General features: G+C 41.2%; 1 pseudogene; it reads left to right on the top strand.

Annotated features, from left to right (window-relative positions):
* Nucleotides 1-14058: 14058 nt before the first annotated feature.
* Nucleotides 14059-24966, top strand: LOC100752329 (annotated as a pseudogene).
* Nucleotides 24967-25355: the final 389 nt, after the last annotated feature.

Raw genomic sequence — 25355 nt, 5'->3', positions numbered from 1 at the left:
AGGTCCGAGGAGAGATCTGGCACTAGGGAGATTTCCAGAGACCTACAAGGATGACACAAACTGACAATATAGGCGATGGTGGAGAGGATACCCTAAATGCCCTTCCCCTATAATGAGACTGATGACTGCCTTTTATGCCATCCCAGAGCCCTCATCCAGTGGCTGATGGAAGCCATACACACTGAGCTGAACTCTGAAACCCAGTTGCAGAGAGGGAGGAATGAAGATCAGAGTGGTCGGGACCAGGCTGGTAAAACCCACAGAAACAGTTGGACTGTACAAGGCGGAGCTCATGGACTCCAGACTGCTGTCTGGGAGGCCAGCATGGGACAGATCCAGACCCCTGAACATGAATGTCAATGAGTAGGCCTTGGCACTCTATGGGACCCCTGGTAGTGGATCAGTATTTTTCCCTGGTGTAAGAAGGGACTTGGAGAGCCCATCCCATGTGAAGGGATGCTCTCTTGGCCTGGACACATGGAGGAGAGCCTAGGCCTGGCCCACGATGATGTGGTGGACTTTGGGGAGCACCCCCCCTGCCCCGTCGAGGGCCCTACCCTCCCTGGGGAGTAGAGGGGGGATTAGGAGGGGGGCAGATGGTGAGTTGGGGGGAGGGTTGGGGGCAGGGGAGTGAGAAGGGAGAAGGGATTTACATGTGAAGCAAGCTTGTTCCTAATTTGAACTAATTAAAAAAAAGAAAGAAAATTACCAGTAAACACAGACTAGAGACCATAGTAGGTGTGAGCCAAGCACCATGCTGCAGAACACATATTCATTTCTGTTGAGGTTTTTGTTTGACCAGCTCTGAAATATGCCTTTTGTTACCTGTAGTCAAAACTTACCCAGAAAGTATGGTCTACATATTCTCTAGTCATGGGTGACTAGAAAAAAAGACAAAAGTGTGATGACTACTATTAATATCCATCACAAAAAAGGAAAAAGTTCATTTCACCTTACAACTTACAGTCTAGAATGAAGGGAAGTCAGGACAGCAACCTAGAGGCAGGGACCAAAACAGAGACCCTGGAGGAATGCTGCTTCCTGGCTTGCTTATGATCACCTGTCCAGAGGTAGTACCACTCATAGAGGTCTAGGCCCTCCCTTGCCACTCATCAATCAAGAAAATGCCCTACAGATTTGACCACAGGTCAACTGAAGCTCTCTCATCCTAGATGACCCTAGCTTGTGTTGACAAAAACAAACAAACAAAAATACCAAATCAGCACACCAGGGCAATAGAATAATAAAGCTATTTCAGAAAACAGCAACAAAACAAATCTCTGACTATTGCAGAGCCATTTCCTTCAAATGAAACATTCAGTCCTGGAGGGAAAAGAGCAGCTTATATGACTCCAGAAGCTAAGAAGTTTACCAGGTTCGGTGGACTCAGAAAGTTGAAAGACCCACAAGCTCTGCTGCAAGGTCACAGAAGTGGGAGACAGTTGCTAAGACTTTTAGGTAGAATTGCCTGCAAGTTGGGCAGGGAGCAGCAGGATGCAGCTTTTGGAAGACATCACTCAAATTCCTTGGTTTACCATTGTAGACTTGGGTAGGATTGCTTCTTTGGTCTGCTATTGGTGCTCTGCCTGGTGTGAAGAGATGCTTGCTTTTTCATATCTCCAGGAAATGTCTCACAACAATACCAAATATAACCAAAGCTGATTAATCAAACAATTCTTTCCTATCTTATTTTCCAATTAGGACAGTTTTATGTTTTTCGGAAGATTTTATTTTTCTTTCATTCTGTGTATATATGGAGGGGTTATGTATATTGAGTATAGGTGCCTATGGAGGTCAGAAGAAACATTTGGATCCCCCTGGAGCTGGAGTTACAGGCAACTGTGAGCTGCCTAATGTGGGTGCTGGGAGCCAAAGTTGGATACTCTGCAAGATAGTACATACACTTGCACTCACTGAACCGTTCAGTCCTTCCTCATCTTAGCTGTTTTTAAAAACAGTTTTAAGAACCGCGGGATGGCTTGGTGGGTAAATGATTTCTATGCAAACACAGGGACCTAAGTTCAGTCCCCAACACCCAGTAAAACAGCTGAGCGTGGTGGTGCATGCCTGAAATCCCAAGGCTACGAGGCAGAGACAGAAGAACCAAGGAGGCTTAGTAGCTAACCAGTTATGGTGGTTTGAATGAGAATGTCTCCTCCCCCCACAGGTTTATACTGAATGTTTGGTCCCTGTTGGTGGAACTGTTTGGGAAGGATTAGAAGGTGTGGCTTTTATTGGAGGAGTTGTGGCGCTGGGGATTGGCTTAAGGTTTCAAAAGCCCCTGTCAGGCCCAATCTCTCTTGTTCTCTGCCTCTAACTTTCAGATACTATATAAGCTCTCAGCTACTTCTTACCATTCCTATCTGTCCCCTGCCATGCTTTTTGCCATGATGGCAATGCACTCTAACCTTTTGGAACTATAAACAAGACCCCCAATTATATGCTTTATTTTATAGATTTCCTTGGTTGTGGCAATTTCACTTTGCTTCACATTTAAAATACTTCACAACAATTGAAAAGTAACTAAGACACAAGTCTATCTAATCAATGAGCTCCATGTTCAGTGAGAGTGCAGTGCAGAACAACAGAAGAAGACACCAGGTATAGAATGCCAATGTCCATACATACGCACACACACACACACACACACACAGAGAGAGAGAGAGAGAGAGAGAGAGAGAGAGAGAGACAGAGAGAGAGACAGAGAGAGACAGAGAGAGACAGAGAGACAGAGAGACAGACAGAGAGACAGAGAAACACAGAGAGAGACAGAGGGGGTGGGCGAGGACATGCTTTGCTGGCTTCTGTTAATTTGTATTCAACTTATGTTTCCATGTTCTTGGGCTATTGAAGAAATTTACTTGTTAGAGGAAATCATTCTATGGGAGAAATCTAGGGACCTATGCTCTAGACTCACTTCTGTCACAACTAAATGATATAGCTTCCCATTTGTTTGTTTTAAACATGTGGATATACTTTTTTCCATCTATAAAGTGAATCAGATGGACTTTGACCTTTGGGTTCACTCCCACTTTAAAATTTATATTCTTATTTTATTTTTATTCACAGTTGATTTCATCACAGCAAGGCAATCTGAAGTCCACTTTGATTTTTTTCCCTGCATTTCTTCACTGGATTGCTTTCTTACCTTCAACATGGCTGTTTAAATCATATCATGTACATCATAGCTTTCCTACCAGACCAAACACTCTTTACAGACAGGACCCAAGTAACTTTGCAGCTGGCTTTAGTGTGCTTACTTACTAGGAACCATTTCATAAATGAGCCCACGTATAAATGCTTAGTGTTCTTCTGTCAGTTCAAAAGTCTACAATTTTTGGAATAGGAAAAACGTTGGTAAATCTGCTCTCTGAACACCAGTAGCTCTGCATGTGCTTCCTCTATTATACTGGCCTTTTGTATATTACATGTATATTTGATGATGGTGGTAAGACAGACAATACTGTATAAACAAGATTTTTTTCCCACAAAAAATGAATTAAGACATTTTAAAAGATTGTAGTACAAAAATAGAGAGCATTCCAGGAATACAGGGCAGGAATTGCTGGGCTGGGCGAGTCAGAGAAGAATCTGAGTAGAGAAAGATGTGTCCAAAGGCAAAAGGAAACAGATTTCCTGGGTGTCCCAAGGCCAAGAAAATAAACTCTACCCACAAGACTGGTAAAGAAGTGTGCTATTTAGATGCAGAAAAATTGTTAAGAATTGTCTCCTTATCAGCACTACACACCTGTTATTTCCTATCCTGTAAATACTTTCAATTTGTATTCATTCATTACTGGAGAGAGCTTGGGATACTGCAGTCCTAAGATCCAAAGGGCTTACAGTGCTGCCATAGTGATGGTTTCATCATGAAAAGTGGCACCACTGGTGTAGGGGTCCAGTGTGAGAGACTGAAGGTGTGTGATACTGAAAGCATAAGAGGGCCCAGCTCTCAGGGAGGAGGATCTACGTGATGAGTCCACTATTGTTCTGCTCCCGTCCAGGAAGCCAGCAAAGGCACAGCTAATCCCATTGTTGACCATTTCTTTCCTCTTGGAAGGAATCTGGTAGGTTTAATAAATAGGAGACAGTCTGCAGTTTGTTCTGATCTTTCCTTTTTGACTCAGTAGAATAGAATGTGGAGCAGGAATCCAGAGTTCCATAGAAACACTGTATCTACAGTGTTTGGGTTCATACAGAGATCACTGCCTATTGCTGCCCATGAGCCAGGCACTCAGAAGTGATGTCGTCCCAACCTAGTAAAACACAGTGTATAGATCGAGGCAACAGTCTTGGCCCATCTCCCTTCCCCTTGTTTATCTTCCTACTAAAGCAATTTGAAGCTATTTCTGGATAAATCAGAAGCCAAGGACTCTAACAAATAGAATGGAAAGCATTAGTTTATCTGACCTTATTTTTTAAAAAGCCTGTCCCCCCCCAAAGAAAGGTCCTTGTGACTTGACCACTTCTAGAAAAAGTCATAAATTAACTATTCTAAGACCAAGATTTCTATTTCTGAGCTACCTCCCAGTTTTAGCCAGGCACCTGTCTGGGTGAGGGATCAGTAGAACACCTATACAAACATGTTCTCTGAGGTCACTGCCAGGCTGTAAATCTGGGTTGTAAATCTCAACACTTGGGTGACATTTATTTAATAATGCTTGGTTGCCCCTTTCTCCTTGTGAAGTGGGTTTTAATAATAGCTCCAAATTCAAAAGGCTGTTGTGAGGGTCAAATATATTTCTTATGTAAAATTTTCAGACTGGGATTCAATAAACAATATTTCTATACACACCTACTAACCCTACCCTTTAGACATCATCCATTTATAAGATATGATATTTCAAAAATTACAAGCAGGCTTAATCACACGAAGTATGCATTCATTCTGTAGGTATCATAACTGTGGTGTTTGGAAGTTGATGAGCAAATACTTACCTACTTAAAATGATTCCCAGGTAGGATTCTTGTGGCAATGTTGAATAGCTTAAAAACTTGGGAATCTTCCTCATCTGTTTGTCTTAAACCCAAAATAGATTTCTGGGGCCAGTGAGATGGCTCATTGGATTAAGTTACTTGCTACACAATCTCGATGAGCTGAATTGAATCCCTGAAATCACACACACACACACACACACACACACACACACACACACACACAGACACGCACGCACGCACGCACGCACGCACGCACGCACGCACGCACACACACACTCCTTAAAGAAAAAAATCAAAGTAAGCTCCTGAGGATTCCTTTTGGCCCTTACCTCCCTCAGTTCAACCTAGAGACACAGTGAGGTGGCTTCTACTTAGAGATTGCCTCTGTCCAGTTCTTTTTAACAAGTATTTTATTTTATTTTTGTTTTCAAATTCCTGACCAAACTCCTGCCAGATCTACTCATCCAACTTTGTGTCATCTTTTCCCCCCCACCCATCAAGGCCAATTTGTGTTGCTCACATATTCTCAGGTACGCGGCTTTCCACTGGAATGTGATCAACTTAAAACACTATGTCTGTTCTAGCTGTCAGACTGTTTACAATAATTTTACCTAAATCAGTTTTAGTTTAATTAGGAAGGAATGATTTTTAAAACACACAGTTTTGTATCACATTTGCAACAGAAGAGAACTGCATTTGAGGTATTGGTCAGAAGGCATGATTTTTAGCATATTGCTACAAATTAAAAATAATCAAAAAATCCTGTTAAAAATACTGGCACAGAAATACTCAGAGCAATGTTTGACTAAATATCTGGCCCCTATGCAGCCAAGGTGACACACGAAATTACATCAAGTGCTACCAGATTTACAGTGTCAAGGAAAGTAATGGAATTTGTCCAAACCACCTAAGTTGTTATAGACAGTACAGCAGACCGTAAGTTGGCTGTGGCAACATGTACTGGAGCTGGCTGTTAACTGATGACTGTGCCCATCTGTTCTCAAGTCTGCACTGAATGGCCTCGCATTGGTAGCCCATCAGAGACTGTTATAATGTGGAGGCATAAATCAAGGATGCACAGTTCCTCAAAGAGCTGACTTAACCACTACACCATTGGGTGTGCCAGCTTTTTGTTAATTTCTTTAAAAGCCTATAATTTGGTTTAGTAGGCATGATATTAAGTCTCAAAATGGAATACAATCAAACCTCAGAGTCCTCGGGAATTGTCTCCAGGGTTCTCAAGGACACCAAACCCCTCGGATATTCAAGTTTCTAGCATAAAAAGCTATTTTATATGCAGTATCTTATGTGCAATCTTTCATACTGTGAATCGTTTCTAGATTGCTTATATCCACTACACAGTAAATGTTGTGAAAACCTTTGCTCTGCTGGATTGTACAGAAAATAGTAAAAGGAAAACAGTCTGTATGTGATGAGTACAGATGCAATTTTTCCAAATTGCTCTGATTCATGGTTGGTTGACTCCACAGATAGAGAGAGCCTTAAGGAAGGAGGGTTGACTGAATTTCAACTTCAATAATGAACACAAGGTTGAGTGATCCTAAAATGTAAGTTTCTAGTATGGGATGCTCTGATGAGACAAAACAGCAGTAGCCAACACTGTCAACAGTCCATCATACTCACTTAATCTCTTGATTGATCTGCACACAGCAAACATATGCACTGTATCATTTCTTTAAGAAATAATTGGCAAATTGTTGCAGTAAGACAATCTACAAGATGTGGTATTGCATATCTGTAATCTCAGCACATAGGATCCCAAGGAAGGATGATGGGAAGTTCAAAGCCTGCCTATCTCCTGCAGGGCATGGGGGGGGATATAAAGCAATCTACAAATCTGTCTTGTAAGATTCAGATTGTATAAAACCGTACAGGGTTGCATTGACAGTAGTCCTCTCCAAAGGAATAGAACAGAACTAATAGAATATGTGTAGAGAGTATTTATCTGATTGGCTTATACATGTAGAGGCCAAATAGTTCCACCATGGCTGTCTTCAGGCAGGAGAGCAGTAGCTACTTGGTCCAAGAATCTGGAAGATTCAGAATGAGAGTAGAATAGTAATGCAACCCTCTCCAAGGCTGAAGATCTGAAATCTCCCTCCTTCAAAGCTGCTGGTTCAAGTGGGTGCCCAGGGTAAAGAATCAGGGGCCGGACATGCACAGGAGACAATATCAGGAAAGTTCATCAACTCAATACGGGCTCCTCAAGGTCTACTTGCCTTCCCCTCTGTTCAGCTTTTTCTTCCCATTCTGGCCTTCAGCCTATGGGATAGTGCTACCCACATTCAGCATGGATCTTCTCGGCTTGGTTTGCTGGCTTACACATCAATCTTCCCCAGAAACACTTTCACAGGCACATCTGGAAATGCGCTTTCCCAATTCTGTAGGCATCTTTCAATCTAGTCAAACTGGGAGAATTAGCCATCACAAGGGAAAGCAATCTATCTCTTTAACAAATGCACATAAAGCAAGAAAGAAAGATGAAGTTAGGATCAATCTAAAAATTAGGACTTCTCAAATTTTATTGTCATCAGAATCTACCCCCCCCCACCATGACTACTTGTGAAGATCCCATTCTGGCTTTCTGGGTCAATTGTATCACCATTAAGTTTCCAGGTGATATGGTTGCTTCATGTCTGGTGATCACACTTAAGAACCATTGTGTACCTTCAGCAATGTGGCAGTATACAAGATTAACTAAAAAAATCAGTAGCCCTCCTATATACAGATGATAAATGGGCTGAGAAAGAAATCAGAGGAACATCACACTTTACAATAGCCACATAAAATATCTTGGGGTAACTCTAACCACACAAGTGTAAGACCTGTATGATAAGAACTAAGTCTTTGAAGAAAGGTACTGAAGACAATATTAGAAAATGGAAAGATCTCCCATGTTCTTGGATAGGTAGAAACAACATAGTAAAAATGGCAATCTTACCAAAAGCAATCTACAGATTCAATGCAATTTCCATCAAAATTCCAACACAATTCTTCACAGATCTTAAAAGAACAATACTCAACTTCATATGAGAAAAAAAAAAAAACAGAACAGTGAAAACAATCCTGTAAGATAAAGAAACTTCCAGGGTCATCACCATCCCTGACTTTAAACTCTGCTATATAGCTATAGTAACAAAAACAGCTTGATATTGGCATAAAAACAGCCAATGGATCAATGGAATCAAATTGAAGACCCTGATATTAATCCAGACACCTAGGAACATCTGATTTTTGACAAAGAAGCCAAAATTGTATAATGGGAAAAGAAAGCATCTTCCACAAATGGAGCTGGTCTAACTGGATGGCAACATGCAGAAGAATGCTAGTAGATCCATGTCTCTTCTCATGCACAAAACTCAAGTCTAAATGTATCAAAGATCTCAATGCAAATCCAGTTACACTGATCCTGATAGAAGAGAAAGTCAGAAATAGCCTTGAACTCATAGGCACAGGAGACCATCTCCTTATAATATAACACCAGTAGCACAGATACTGAGAGCAACAGTGAATAAATTTGACCTCCTAAAACTGAGAAGCTTCTGTAAGATCAAGGACAGTCAACAAGACAAACCAGCAGCCTACAGAATGGGAAAAGATCTTCGCCAACCCCACATCTGACAGAGGGCTGGTCTCTGAAATATATAAAGAACTCAAGAAGCTACACATCAAAATACTAAATAATACAATTAAAATGGGGTACAGATATAAACAGAGAATTCTCAACAGAAGAAATGAGAATGGTTGAAAGACATTTAAGGAATTGTTTAGCATCCTTAGCCATCAGGGAAATGCAAATCAAAACGACTCTAAGATATCATCTTATACCTGTCAGAATGGCTAAGATCAAAAACACTGATGACAACTTATGCTGGAGAGGATGTGGAGAAAGGGGAACATGCCTCCATTGCTGGTAGGAGTAAAAACTTGTACAACGGCTTTGGAAATCAGTATGCTGGTATCTCAGAAAAATGGGAATCAATCCACATCAAGACCCAGCAATACCACTCTTGGGCAAATATCCAAAGGATGCACACTCATACCACAAGGACATTTACTCAACTGTGTTCATAGCAGCATTATTTGTAGTAGCCAGAATCTGGAAAAAACCTAGGAGCCCCTCAACTGAAGAATGGATAAAGAGCCAGGCGTTGGTGGCATATGCCTTTAATCCCAGCACTCGGGAGGCAGAAACAGGTGGATCTCTGTGAGTTTGAGGCCAGCCTGGTCTACAGAGCAAGTTCCAGGATAGGCTCCAAAACAATACAGAGAAACCTTATCTTGAACCGCCCCCCCCCAAAAGACTAGATAAAGAAAATGTGGTGCATTTACACAATGGAGTATTACCAGTGGGGGAAAATGACATCTTGAAAACTGCAGGCAAATAGATGGATCTAGAAAAAAAAAAAAGCATCCTGCGTGAGGTAACCCAGACCCAGAAAGACAAACACAGTATGTACTCATTCATAAGTGGGTATTAGACATAAAGCAAATTATAACCAGGCTACAAACCACAACCCCAGACAAGCTAGGTAACAAGGAAGACCTGAAGAGGGACACCCATGGAGGGCCCCCAGGAAGGGGGTTTAGTTAAGATCTCCTGAGTAAGCTGAGAGCAGGTAAAAGGGAGAGATTAGGGATGGGAACATGAGTCAATTTGGGGAAGGGGCGGTGAGGGAGAGCAATGAAAGAGATATCTTGGTAGAGGAAGCCATTATAAAGTAGGGAGAAATCAAGTGCTAGGGAAATTCTCAGGAATCCACAAGGATGACCCTAGTGAGGACTCCTAGCAGTAGTAGAGAGGGTGCCTGAACTGTCGTTCCCCTATAATCAGGATAGTGACTACCCTAATTGTCATCATAGAACCTACATCCAGTAACTGATGCAGTGATCCACAGCCAGGCACTGGGCTGAGCCCCTAGAGTTGAAGAGAGAGAGGAGCAATCATATGAGCAGGTGTGGGGGGGTGGCAGTGGGTGCAGGGGTGAGTGTCAAGATCATGATGGGAAAACCACAGAGACAGCTGACCCTAGCTAGTGGGAGCTCATGGACTCTGTACTGACAGCTGGGGAACCTGCATGGGACTGAACTTGACCCTCTGAATGTGGGCAACAGTTTCATGGCTTGATCTGTTTGTGGGACCTCTGGCAGTGGCACCAGGACTTATCCCAGGTGCATGAACTGGCTTTTTGGAGCCCATTCCCTATGGTGGAATATCTTGCTTAGCGTTGATACAGTGGGGAGGGGCTTGCTCCTGTGCAATTTGGTATACCAGACTTTGTGGAATCCCAAAGGGAGACCCTACCCCCTCTGAGGAGTGAAGGGTAGGGGTAGGATGAGGGGAAGTGTAAGAAGGGGAGGAAGGAAGAACTGGAGTTGGTATGTAAAATGAAAACAAATTTTTTAAGTAAAAAAAAAAAAGAACTACTGCATTAAAGAGGCCTTTGAGACAATGTCACAAGTTGTAGTCTATAGGCTTTATTGAAATTCTGTATCAATTGAAAAGAATAAATAATTGGGGAAATTTTAGTACTGATTCACTTTTTGATTTTGGGAAACTATTGCTCCTTTCTTTATAGACATGACAATTATGTTCTAATTGTATTTTATTGAAAGGCTGCTCTATTTTAAAGGTATGTGGTGAAACCTTCTGGGTGAAATGGCATGACATCTGTGATTACCGTCCTTTGAATGCCTGTATCCTTTCAAAATTTGTGTTGCGTTTCTGTTGTCTCCAATGCTTGGGACCGAGAATGTTTCAGATTCTTAATTAAAACACAAACATTTGATTAGCCCTTTCTGATTGATTAATTAAAAAAATGCAAACCCAAGCCAGAGATAAACTACTTAAACCCCAGCACTTGGGGTTCAGGTTCTGACAAGTGGATCACAAGCTTGAATACCTCCTAAGATGTGCAATTATTTAGAGTCCAGCATTGGCTATGGTTAGACCGTCTCAACAACAACAAAATTCAAAATCCTAAACTTTTAATGGGATTAGAGCAGTGTTTCTCAAACTTCCTAATGTCTAGACCCTTTATTGCAATTCCTCATGTTGTGGTGACCCGCCAACCGTAAAAATTATTTTTTCTCTTTTTCATAAAATAATTTTTGTTGCTATTTCATAACTGTAATTTTGCCACTGTTATGAATTGTATTGTAAATATATGATATGCAACCCCTGTGAAAGGGTCATTTGACCGCCAAAGGGTTCTTAGCCACAGGTTGAGAACCACGGGTTAGACTGTTTGTCACATTTCTGTTGCTGTGATAAAATGCCATGATCAACAGCAACTTTTGGGAGGAAGAATTTATTTGGCTTCTTCAAAGGGATAGATCCTATCTATTGTGGCAGGAGCCGGAAGCTGGCTGGTCATTTCCCTCCATCTGCAAGAAGCAGAGCCATAGGACATGAGTAATATAAGGCTACAGACCTTCAAAATCCACTCCCAGTGAAGTAATTCCTCCAACAAGACTTTACTCATCACTGTCTAAAGACCCTACCTCTCCATATTATAGGTTGAGCAACTTCAGTTTGTAAATCCCCAGTCAAAATGTTCTGAAATCCAAAAGTGAGCGTTTGAATCAGTAATGTTCCCCCAAATGGTCCATATTTGAATACTTAGTCATTAGTGGTGCTGTTTAGTAGAGAACCTTTAGGAGGGCTTTTTTTTTTTTTTTGTTTTGTTTTTTTGAGATAGGGTTTCTCTGTGTAGCATTGGAGCCTATCCTGGCATCGCTCTGGAGACCAGGCTGGCCTTGAACTCACAGAGATCTGCCTGCCTCTGACTCCCGAGTGCTGGGATTAAAGTTCTGCTCCACCAACGCCCGGCAGGAGGGCATTTTCTTAAATAATTATTTTAACTAGAGAAGTCTCTACATTCAATCACATGCTATTGTAACTCTGATGCTAATAATGAAGGTTCATGATAGCCCTTCATTCATGACAAAATTCATGACGAAATCCAATGAAGACACTGCTATTCCTGCCCTCACTTTCCCTCACTGAAAACCCAACCTGCTTCATAAGTAACAGCCAGGGCCAAATAGCCTGAGAGGAAGGAATCTACATTTGATGCTTCTTCCTTCTGTGACATCATGGTTGAGATTTGGTCAGAGATACAAACACCAACTAATTTATTAGACACTGTAGCAGGCTTTCTCTTGGGTCACCAACCAGCTCCCAAATCATGACATGGAGACTTAATGTTAGTTATGAATGCTCAGCCTTAGCATAAGCTCATTTCTGGCTAGCTTTTTTTCTTTAGCTTCACCTGTTTCTCTTCATCTACATTTTGTGTAGGGGCTTTTTACCTTTCTCTCTCTTTGTGTGTCCTAATCTGCATCTCCTAATCTGCATTACCTAGCTGGCAGCTGTCTGGCTGGCCCCAGGCATTTCCTGCTCTTTCTCCCTTGTTCTCTTGTCTCTTATTCCTCTTGTTCTTCTTGATCCTAGATTTCTCCCCCTTTTTATTCAATCTACCTGCCAGCCCCACCTATCACTCTCCTGCCTAACTCTTGGCAGTTCAGCTTATTATTAGACCAATCAGGCACCTTGGACAGAGCAACACATCTTTTCATAATTGAACAGATACAGCATAAACAATGTAACACATTGTAACACATCCTTACATCATTAAATGAATGAGCAAAAACAAATGTACACACCTTCCCACAGTTAAAGTAATATTTGACAGCAAAAACAATGTAACACATCTTTGCATAGTTATATATTCCACAACAACAAAAACCACTGAAGAAGAAACAGGAAAGATGTGACTAGAAGTCCAAGTAAACATTGGCTTTATTTTTGTTATTTTAGATTAATGCATTTCCTCCATTCCCAGGGACAAATACTATCACCATGATTTAAAACTTTCAGACTTTGTGGACGGGGTAAAAACACAACTTCAAACAACCAATTAGCTATTGACAGAATTTAGTAGATTCTAAGCTAGCTGGTTAAAGGGACATTAAAAAAAAGAATGGTGGGGGGGGGAGTGAGAGAAAGAACAGGAAGAAGATAGACTCGAAAAATGTCTGTGTTCTCTCCAAGTTGTACATATAGTGAATTTTTAAATGAAAATTCTGTGTCCTTGTTGTTGTTTGTTCTAAAGTAAGAAATAGAGTTAGGAGTGTGCTCTATCTATGAGCTTGGGTGAAAACATTTGATAACTGCTCCTAAACTGCTACCATTTGGCTTCAGTATCCAAAACAATGACACACAAAACGCTTTTCAACCAACAGAAATAACTAACAAATTTGAGTAGTGTGAACCAGAAGATGTGCTTGGTGCCTATGATGAGATGAATCTCAGTCTCCTCATTGTGTTGTTGTGGAAACAGTGGCTTCAAAAGATTGACAAGCTAGCTGCCTGAGAACACAAGGAGGATGGATCCAGTCTATCCCCCTCCCTTACCTTCATCACTAACAGAGTTCTCAAAACCAGTAGGTGCAGTTCTACAGTTTCTGATGGGCAACAAAGTCCCAGGTTGGAGGAAGAGGTAAAAAGAAGCAAAGGCTGAAATACAGTCCAGACTTTGCTCACTAAGCCAGGAGACCGTTTCTGGAGAGGACACCTCCTAAGTCACACAAAGGCATTTTTATAAGCAAGTGGTGGCTCAAGTCCTTCACTAACCAGTTCCTCTACCTGGGGAATTCTTACTCCAAGGAGCTAATGTTCTTGGAATTTGCCCTGTTTCGGAATGGATAGTTGCCTAACTAGAAGTGTGTAGGGGAATCCATGAGAGTCCATTTAAAGGGGTGTCAAGGATCTATTAGGATACTCTCACAGAAACACAAGAAAGTAAATAGCTATTGTGGTCTTCCATTCTGCCTGGTTTAATGGAACCAGTAGTCAGATCTCCAACACAAGAGAGCATCACTCCTCTCTTTCCTTTTAAGAGGTCATGTTGGCAGAAAAGAAGCACTGCCCCTATCAGACCAAATAGCCCAAGGTATTGGGTGGAGCAAATACCCACTACAGAGTGGTTTTGTCTGTAGGAGTGCTGTCGCCTTAAACTTTGAAGAGTAGACTAGTTGATGCTAGGTAGGATGTGACTTTTTTTTGAGACTATGGGAGGTTTTAAAAGTGAAACTATGCGGTAAGGGGTGAACAACTGTATGCATTTACTAAAACTCACCTAACTTCACATTTTCCTTAAGTAAGCTGTAGGCATGTTATTATTTGTTTTTATTTCTTTGTATGAGTATTTGACTTTATATGTATCTATGCACTTCATGTGGTGCCCACAGAGGCAGGAGAGGGTGGTAGATCTCATGGAACTGGAATTACAGATAGTTAAGAACCACTATGTGGGTATGGTCAGTTTTCTCTTAACCACCAAGCCATCTCTTTAGCTCTATATGCATGTACTTTAAATAAAGCCAATTTCAAAAATGCAGCAATGAGATCAACACCTCCTTTAGTGGGACTCTTTCTACAATGAGCTTCTATAAAGATAAAACATATTTGGAATAAATTGGGTCATAATACAAGTAAGCCAGAACATGTGATCTGAAAATTTAATCATCAGAGCTTGCTTTCTGGGCAGGGGACCCATGCAGTTACATAGAGCCCTGATCTCAGAAGGTTACCTATTCCAGTGTAAATGATGAGTGGTTGCCATTCCTATTGAAGTTCATATTAAGTGAAGGAATATGGGGCACAGATGAAGTCCTCAATGGATGTATGTTATTGGCATGCACTTGGCCATATCAAGGACTCCAGGCTTCCTCTACTTGGATGTTGGCACTGTGTGCAGAAAGTATCAACCACAGCTTCCTCCTCCAGGATGACTGCAGCCTGAGGCTGCTCCCCTACACAGACTCTTGCTGAGGTTAGCTCCTCTCCTCCTCATCATTCTTGCTGCATATAATAAACTCATGGAGCTACTGTTAAGGCCTCTCCATAAGAGCCTGTGGCCTACCTGGTCCCAGCTTTTCTGTATGCGTGTCTATCATTTGTTCATTCCCTATTGCCCCCTTCAGGTTAATCCCTGAGCCATGGCGGTCACTGTGAAGATGGCAAAACTGGCCATGTGTTTGTAACCGGGACAATTGCAGCATGCAGCCACAGCTCCACACTGCTCCATCAACATGTGGCATATGGCAGAATTCTATAAACACAGAGTTCTAGGATCAACATGTGGCATATGGCAGAATTTTATAAACACAGAGTTCTAGGGAGCCACTATGGGAGTTCAGCAAGATTCTTAGCCAGTAAAGGCAAGTGTGCTTCCTCTATGACAAGGAGCAGGGAAAGAAAATGACTGTCCCAAGAGGCCACGCTTTAAATTTGAACCAGAGTGTTCTTCAAATGCAGACAGAAAGCCATGGTCTTTGGAGAAACCCAAATCACCTGTTCAGTCCATATGAAAACCCTGACTATTCCACAATTGCTAGTATAACGAAGCCCGCACTAGCCAGCTCAACCCTAGCAAATCCTTTCTCATGTCCCTTGCTTCTCTGCATAACCCAACCACTTCCCCTGAAATGCTGACAATGAAGGAAAGGGGAAGAACAACCTACAACGTCCTTTTTCAGGCCTCCCAGACTCATCAGGACAAGGAAAGTGTGGCAGAGAGTGTTAAGAGTGTGTGTAGCTGTGTGACACTGTTCCTGGGGAGACACGAATCAGTATCTACTCACCTCAGATAAGGAATCCACAACAGAGCAAAGTAAGGATACAACCAAAGTCCAACTTTGTGAACCAGTTGAGTTTAAACCAGTTTAAATAAAGCTGTTTATTTAAGTTTCAATGAGTTTCAATGGAGTTTCTTACAGGAGTATGGGTGTGGGGTTGCATACAGGAGCAAATGACTCAAACACAGAGCTACATCAACCAAGACCCGCTGCAGCCAGGTGACAGTCCACAAAAGCTGGAAGCCTGGGACAACCTGCATGACTTTCAGGCAGCTGAATAAGTCTCTTCCAAGCAGCTTGGCTGGTCTGAGAGACACTCCATTGGTCCTTAGTGTTGGAATAGGATTGGAAAGGGAGGGGCTGTGTGTATCCAGTCAGTTTCAGGGTCCTTGTGGAGTTTCTGGGTCTTTTACCTTCTGAGTTGTAAGGAACCTCCTTCTAGAACACCCCAAATCTCAAGGGGCTTCCCTACAGGATGGAATGTTTTATCTTGGAGGAAATTGCTACAAATGTGTGCCCATATCAAGAAATGAGTGAACATAAGTGAGTCAGGTTTGGGAAGTTTTCTGCTATTCTAAAGATAAATGCACCCAATCCATGAAAGCCGGGATCCACAAACTGTGTCAGAGTTCCCAGTTCAACACTTTTACTTTTGTAGCTAAAGCTGACATTGCACAAGAAAGATGAATACTAACTCCTATGTCCATCTGAAGTTTTCCTTTGTCTTCAGTGTGGTATCACATGGCCAACTTTACAAATTACCCAAACAAGCTGTAGAGCAGGAAAACAGGGACCTCTTTATGGAATAGTAACAGTGGCTTTCTTGTGTTTTTGACACCAGGTGTCCCATTTTCGATTTGCACAAGTTCTGAAGCTAGCCCTTTCAAGTAGAGCTAGTCCATAGTCTCAATGTATATGTGACAAAATAGGGTGGAAAGGACATTGCATGATCCACCCAAGATGGCAATTAAAGATGACTTGACTCTGCAGCCCAGTATTGCCTTCCAGGTATTTCTACAATCCCTGCAGCTGTTTTGTTTTGTTTTTTTTCAAGTTGGAATAAAAGTAGGCATTCCTATTTCCAAACAACAAGTTCAAAGGATGACCAAATTAGACATATTTGCTGCAAACGGCTCACAGGAGCTTTGAGAGATGGCATTTTGGCATTTTGTTTGAAGCAATTAAACATGTTTTCTGAGCTTAAAATTTCCTCCTGTCACTGCAGAGTCTAAATAGATGATGAATACAGCACGGAGACTCTTTGTGGGAGCCATTACAGCTAAATGTCTATTTGTAAACCCAGCTGGTTTCCAGTTTAAAATAGTTAAAGGAAAGAAAAATAATGTGCTTTATTTAAACATGAACAGAGGGAGGTCTAGGTCCTGTCCCTTTTCTGAGGGTTTAAAAAGCTATGTTCATAGAAGATACAGGGTTGGATGACCAGGGTAGATAGCAGGAAGCAAAGAGTTGCCTCTTCTTTTGTGCGTGATGACAATCTTGGCAATTGTTGACAGAGAAGTAAACACAGGCTGATCTCTAGTTTTTAAATTCCCAAGTGGTAATTATTATAAGACGCTTTAGCCACCTTCAGAGAAATCCATCTGTACTGTCACAAGATGCAATATGCAAAACAAATCAAAGACCTAATCGAATTGGAACCTTCATGGTTAAATGCCTGTTATTGATTAATTGTCCATAGCTTGCCAGGCTTCAAACCTATCCTCAAGTCCTATCCCAAAGTGTTTTGTTTATTACCCACTCCCCAGTTCCCCTTTGTCCTGCAAACCCTTCTCCTACAAGGCCATGGGAGTCTTCATCTGCTCCTACAGAGCAGCAGGTAAAGTCAACAGTGAGGGATGGGGCGGGTGTTGAGAGAGGAGAACAGCAAGCCTATTAATGTCAGCTAACATTGATTGAGCCCTTAGTGTTTGCTGGGAGCTGCTGTTATGAACTCGATAAAACTTCACAACAATTCTCTGAGGTAGAATTATTCCATTTGAACAGAAAGATACAAAATCTCAAAGAGGTGAAGCAGCTCACCCCCTTGGGTCATATCAAATCACAATTCAAAGTCAATCTGATATCAATTACCTAATTGTAGAATGTTCGAGCACCTGTGTGTTTAGTTTCCTATACCACTGTCCTGAATCTTTTTCTTTTCCTCGTACTGTTCATCCTCGGCATTGTGCTACCAACGTCATTGTCATTGTTCATTCAAGCAGTCCAACATAAAAAGTTATAGGCCAATGCTACTTTCATCAAGGCTGCCATCAGCCAATGGCTTTCTAGGAAATAGATCAATGCACCTTCCTTTTGTTTTTGGAGCTCCCATCTGGGCCAGATATTTCCAGGTTCTTGGCCACTTGCTTATCTAAAGAACTGGAAAGAAGGGCTCACACAGTTTTTCAACAGCAGCAAGATAATACCACTCAGAATGAAGCAGTAGCATGGGCTGGAAAAGGAGGCACTGGCAACTTTGACATCTGACCACATGTTATGGGTTGTCCAGGCCCTCCCCCCACTACATTATGGGAAGGAGGGGCTCATTACTCAGTGGGACAGCGTGGGTGGTTCTCTATTTTGATTGATAGATTAGGTCACATAACTATTTTCTTTTCCTACTGCACGTCCATTCCCATAGTGCATCTCATTTTAATCCTATGAACACCCAAGTAAGTCCAGGCATATGATAGTAAATAGAGGCATCTCCTTGCGAGTTCACTTTGGGGACACAGTTTGCCTTACTGCACATGCACACAAAACCGATTCCTGCCAGATTGGCCTTTCTGACCTAACTCAGACTCAGATACACTGCTAATCTTCTTGAATAAAAACTGTCTCCATTTGATTGTTGTTAGCGAAGGAGAAATCTCCACTATTCAGACAGGCAGGTACGTGTAGCTCAATGTAGGTGGATGGTGGGGGGACTGGGATTTCTAGATGCATTTGTTTGGAGAGTGTTGTGTGTGTGCTTAGTACATGCAGGTAAAGCAGTTAGGCAGTCAGGTGCATTGCTAAAAGAAAGATATGTGCAACCCAATCCCGGCTGAATCCCAAGTTGCTTAACTAGTCCCAATGCTTGCCTGCCTGTTTTGATTCTCTACCCCACCCCCTTCAATGCTGGACACTCCCAGGCAGGACACAATCTCTGCTGTACAAAGAGGCTCTGGGCTTACCGAAGTGGCTTGAATGGTGGTCATTTGCAAGTACAGTCATTTTGCATGACAGCCATATCATGACACTGCGTGATTCATACCAGCTATCTGTATTCTGCAAACAAACACAGATTCATCTAACATATTCGTAGGCTTGTTTATGAAATCTTTGCCATGAGCCCCGAGTCCCAAGAGATTTTTTGAATAAAGACTGGAGAGCAGGGTACTTTGGAATAGACTCATTAAACTCAATAATCCTTAATTGGTAGGCCTGTAGGAGAAAGCTCTGTGTCTTATATAAGCCTGTTCCTGAGAGGGAGCAGGATACGACCATTAGGGAAATACATCTAATCAATACAGTTTGCCTAGATACGACTCAAGCTAGCAGATAAAGACGAGTGCTGGGTCTGGGCTGGGTCTGCTTTGAAAGCAATGGCCTCATTCTGACCCTGGTGATAATTTTCTTCTCATTTAACCAAGAGTGATGCTGCTTGTCACTTGCCCAAATCTCCATATAGCCACTAATGTAGAAAACAGAAGGATTTGCTTTGTTTTGAGGGAAACCCTTATCACTAAGCAAGTTTCTAGGATTCATATTAGGGGATAAAAATCTCCTCTGAGGACATAATAGAAGTTAGTCATTTAGCATGCCAATATTCCTATTTTAAATTATATTAGAGTTTTTACTTTACAAGAAGTATTAGGTCAAGCTGTCTTATCAAAATTTGACTGAGTGGAATGTCCTTTCTATCTTCCATGGAAGAGATTAAGTTTCATTGGCGTGAACCCAGTGAAACCTGTGCCTCTGAGCTGAACCTTCAGAGCCCATGTAATAGTGGCTTCCATTTTGCATGGTCCACACTCGGATTGCATAAATCTTAAGCTGGAAAACACCCCAGTGAACTATCACAATTTCACTAGTCTTTAATAACTGGATAATAGAGCTATAATTTAGTTGTAAGTATGTGTAGGAGAATCCATGCCGGGAATCTGAGCCTCAGAATGAAGCCATCCTGCCACTAATAGGAGGCCACAGTTGTGCCAGCATATCCTCTGAAGTGGGGAGTTTCCTTCAAGATACACTGTGCAGAGTCGAAAAGAAAAAAAAGTTTGTAAAAAAGGGAAGCAAGTACCAAACAGATAGCAGATTTATTTTCAGGATTATGTAAAGCACACACACACACACACACACACACACACACACACACACACACACACTCTGAAAGGCCTTCCACTGTGCACTGTTGTCATGGTTACCTGATCTCTTATCAACAGGAGAATCAAGCAGGGAAGGGAAACCTAGGAAATAGAGTAACCAGAGAGGCCTGCATCTCCATAGAGCTTTCATCCAACTGCGGTTGTTTGTGAGGGCTTAAAATAGGAGATGTCTCTATGCTGCTTCATCCAATGTTTTTAAGGGGCTTATTTTGCTTTGTAGGATGGGACTTTGTCCTGCTGTGTTTTTGAAAGATGAAAACACAATGGCTAAAATGCCATTGTTGACAGGGATTTCTAAATGAACAATAACATATGAGTACCTTTAAATTTTTCTCTTCATGCACTAAAAGAAAACATTTTTAGAAATGCATATTAGTTTGGTTGGGTTTTTTTTTTTAAATAAAACTGAATTTTACTTCTTCAAATGTTTTATTTTCTGTGGAGGTTACAGTTTTAAATTCTTTTAGAAAATATAAAGTCATATTACTTTTGTTTTTCAGTGTGTGTGTATTTTGTCTCTCTGTGTGTCTGTGCACCGTGTACATTCTGCTGTTTATGGAGGTCAGAAGACAAAACTGGATCCCCTTCAACTGGAGTTATAGATGGTTGTGAGCTGCCATGTGGGTACTTGGAATCAAACCCAGGTTCTCTGGGAAATCAACAATTGCTGTTAACCAGTGAGGAGCCATCTTTCTAGGCCCTTCAATTCTTTTTCTAGATTATGAAGAATATGCCCTCAGTTTCTCTTCCCAATTATTATGGACTGGAGGAAAAACCATGGCCACTTGCCTCTACAATGCTTTCACTTTCCCAGTCATCCCCTCCCTACACCCTCATAAACCATTGATCTGAAGGAACACTGAGCCTACAGGTTGCTGGGTACAAATTCTCCTGTTTACAAACACAATCAACACATATAACAACAGCCAGACAGAATGCATATAAGGCTGGAAGCATGAAAAGGCTAAGCCTGGAAGAGATGAAAATGTGACTGTCTATTTCAGGTATTTGGGAAAGGGTGGAGGGGTGGGCTTGGCAAGGAAACAAAGCATCAACTGTTTAACAGACTCCTGTTACTCCAGTTCTCACATCTCACAATGGAAACGTTTGAGACCCAAATGGTAAGATCCTCAACATGGGAAAATAAGTCTTAGACTCAGTAATTTTGAGTTCTCAAAGAATGTGTTGGAAATTAACCCTCAGAAAAGGTGTATGATGGTTAGTACTGTTTGTAACCTTGATAAGACCCAGAATCACCTAGGAAACAGATCTGGGCATACCTGTAGTGGATTGGGTTAACACAGATGAGAAGACCTGTCCACTGTGGGTGGCACCATTCCCTGGGCTCAGATTCTAGACTGTATTAAAAGGAGGAAGTTAGCTGAGCACAGGCATTTCTCTCTCTGCCTGCAGATGTGATGTTGCCATCTACTGTAGGTTCCCACTGCTTGCTTTAAATTCCCCAACATAATGTAACTGTGTGTCAAAATAAACACTTCCTTACATTGCTTTTTGTCAGAGTATTTATCTCTGCAACAAGAAAAGTAACTAGGACATGTGAGTATGGATTGAAGATTGTCTTGGGTGCTATAGAGTTGATGTTTTATGCTACACAAACAGCATCCCCAAGAAACAGCATCTTCACTAAAAAAATGTGAGGAAACTGAAGCTCAGAGAAGTTAGCTTATTCTAAGATGCAAAAGCTGTCTCCTTTTTGTTGCTTACAGGAATTTGGTTTTTGTTTTGTTTTGTTTTTTCGATACAGGGTCTCACTATTCAGCTCAGGATGGCCTCAATTTAGTATTCTCCCACATCCATTTCTCAAGTGCTGGGATTACAGGTGCATCAAACCCAGTTTAAGGGCTTCCTTCTAAACTCATTTATTTCTTTATCCACCAATAGGGCTGGTGTAGCACAAATAAATAAAAGACCCAGAGACAGATATTGGGGTTCAAGCTTCAAGCTGAAGATCAGAAAAGCAAAGCAGCTGGGCACTTGATCTCACTTTACCTCAGACTGAAATGGCTGATCCAGAGCTCTCCCAAACCGCAGACTGAAGCCTCTCCTCAGCATAGTTGGAGAATCCTGAGACTTCAATGTCTTCTTATCTTCAATGTGATTTGAGAATGAATGGTCAATACTGACTACTGTAGACCCTGTTCCTATCTTTTATACCCATCTAGTGCTGGGATTAAAGGCGTGTGATCCCAGATGCTGAGGTCATATTTGTGTGAGCTGTTTCTCTTTAGGACTGGATCAATCTTGTGTAGATCTGGGTGTCCTTGGGCTCATGAGTCCTAGGATTAAACGTGTGTACCACCACCTTCTAGATTCTGGTTGTTGGGATTAAAGGTATCTATCACCACTGCCTGATCTCTATAGTTTCTGGCTGGCTTTGCTTTCTGAGTACTCAGGCAAGCTTTAATAAATTGTAAATAATATACCACCACAGGCTGGCAAAGGGCTAACGGATTCCTACCTAGAATAGTTCCACTCCTAATGAGATGTTTTAGATTACATATTTTAAGTTACATTCTTTTCATGTCTGTGTTATAGTACAATTTTTAGTTTGTATTTTTCATGTATAAGTAGGTATAAAGTCAAATTATGGTGCCTGCAAATTATACTGTAGTATAGCAATGGAGACTCTTTAATCATGAGTGACAGTGGGAGGCTCAAATTCTGACCAGGCTCAGCATGGTTGCACTAGATTGTTTCTCTTGAGGTAGTTGTCAATTGATTCAAACTTTTCCTTTAAAGTTTAAGATAGAGAAACATTCTCAAATCTAGACTGAGAAGTCATTATTCATGGAGAATAACTGAAATTTCTTAAAACAAATTAACCCTATTAATAATCAATTGGCTATGGAGGAGAGGAAAAGTAAATTCAAACCCATTTGTTACTGGAAAGTCAATTTCTGTGATACATTAGTCATCTCTTGAACATTTATTTAGGGCCAAGTGCAAACCTAGAGCCCTAGAAATCCATGAGTGAGAGGATGGACTGAAAGAAGCAAAGGTTGGGCGCTGGCACTGCACACAGAACCAGAAATAAGATAATTAAGGCTTCACTCAGCCACTAGGAAGTGAGACATAGGTAGCTTCTTGATTTTTGGTTTTCGAGTCCTGAGTGGTGAAAGCTATGAGCAAATAAATCCCCAGGTTATTTTCCCCAAAGAGTCTCCAGAATCCCAGCATCATCTCTGTGATGCACATTTAAATGGAAACTGGTGTGGGAGCTTCGGGTGACCTGGGCACAGCAAATAGACCCACCTAACTCACATGCCTCCTTTCTATGTGACATACAGGCTTTGAGCCTGCTTGCCTGTCTCCAGCTCTTTCCCACTGAACTAAAACCAGTACTGCAAATAATAAAGTCACTTCCATTTTTCTTTTGTTATTTTGGATCTGATCCACCTCAACAAAAAAAAACCCTTATTCAACATATATACCACATGAAAAGTAACCACAGGGTATCTGTGGAGCTAGATTTGACTTCTCAAAGTTTATTTCTTTTGATAAAGAACCACATTTTAGTGGAGGGAGGGAACTTTATAGCAGGAAGCTGAGGTTTCAAATTTTATTCAAGTTGTATTTTTATTAGAAACAATATTGTTTTTTCTTTGCAGAATATAAAAGACTGAATTTCATATTTCAATTTCTGTAAAGGCCCCAAGATCCAAATCCAACATTGAATGTGTGTGCTTGACCCATGCCCCATTAACATTAATAGTGTGGCTTATACATAAGGATGAGGCAGCACACAGCCACCCACCACCAGTATGAATAATACATGCTACTTAAACCTCGAAGCAACATGCTGCAGAACAGACTTCTTTGACATTTTGAGCACATCTAAACTGTAGTAAATAATGAAAACGAGATTAGTCTTTAAGATATCTCTATACAATTTCGGATATTAGACCTTTACTCTGGATTCTATGTGTGTAGATTAAAATCCAAGTGTTTAAACTGGAAATATAGATGTGGTATAATTGTAAACATGTAGATGTCCATTATTTATCCTTACTTATATTTATACGTAGAACTTTGGAAATAAACTCATGTTTCACAGAAGAGGCTGTATGTATCAGGAAATTGTAGACCCTAATCTGGTGTATTTTCGAGGGATTTGACTAAAAGGGCCTCATCAAAGAATGTATATTAATATTGACTAGCATCAAAAAAGCTTTTGTACACTAAGCAGATTTCAAATAAACAGTACCAATCACAGAGCATCCTTGTGACATTACCGACTCCAGCGAAAGCTTCCTACACTTTACCTTGTCTGAATGGTCCCTCTCCAGGGTATCTCCTCTTCCCTGAAGAAATCTGTTCTCTAAAACTGATAGGCCTGAGGGTCAATTCTACTTGACATCAAAAGCTACCAGACTCAAGATGAGATTCATTAAAAAGTTCTGAATATAATATCCCTTCATGCTAAAAGTCCTGGAGAGGAACTGTAGAGGTGAGGGCTTGAGTTGATCCACACCATCAGGAACGTCTACCCAAAGAACAGAGCAGAGTGGGAATCAGCAAGATGAAGCCATCCACAGCTCACAAGCACCCTTCTCCTGCAGCCTCCTGAGTGAACATCTGAATCACCATCCAGAAGCCAAAGAAGATATTGCTAGACAAGATAACAAACTGTCGTGATTACTTAATGATGTATGGATGTCAGTTCCAAAGATTCAGTGTCTTCCTTGCAAGTAAAATATATTGAAATACAAGAACCAAAATAATTCAGGTTGTCTGTAGGACAACAGTTAGATATGAATATCATCCGCATTCCCAAAGGCAAATTTCTGTTGTAGAAGCATTGACACTTCTCAGTAACCATAAACTTTCTCCAGAAACATAGACTTTTGGGAAAAATCACAAAAGAATGCCATTTAGAACTGAAAGATATAAATTCCCTTCTCAAATATTTACCCACTTTTGTTGTCAAAACTTCTCTCCTGAAGACAAGAAAGCAATATGATCAAAATGAATAAAACCACAAAACAACTTATGTTTACTTCCTATCTCTGTGTTCTCTTTTTTAGCATATAAAGTGTGTGTGTGTGTGTGTGTGTGTGTGTGTGTGTGTGTGTGTGTGTGTGTGTGTGTGTGTGTGTGTGTTTTAAAGTCCTGGGGGAAACTAGGGACATGAGACATACTTCAACATAATAAAGGCAGTTTACAGCAAGCCCATAGCTAACACTGACCTAAACAGATAGAAACTCAAAGCATTTCCACTAAAATCAGGAACATGAAAAGGATGTCCACTATCTCCATACCTAGTCAATGTAATACTTGTAGTCTTAGCTAGAGCAAAGTAAACTGAAGTAAATCAAGGTGATACAAATGGAGAAGAAATCAAAGTATATTTATTTGTAG

The sequence above is a fragment of the Cricetulus griseus genome (genome assembly GCF_003668045.3).
Source record: "Cricetulus griseus strain 17A/GY chromosome 1 unlocalized genomic scaffold, alternate assembly CriGri-PICRH-1.0 chr1_1, whole genome shotgun sequence".
NCBI lineage: Eukaryota > Metazoa > Chordata > Mammalia > Rodentia > Cricetidae > Cricetulus > Cricetulus griseus.
This window is presented reverse-complemented; position numbering and strand designations above follow the sequence as displayed.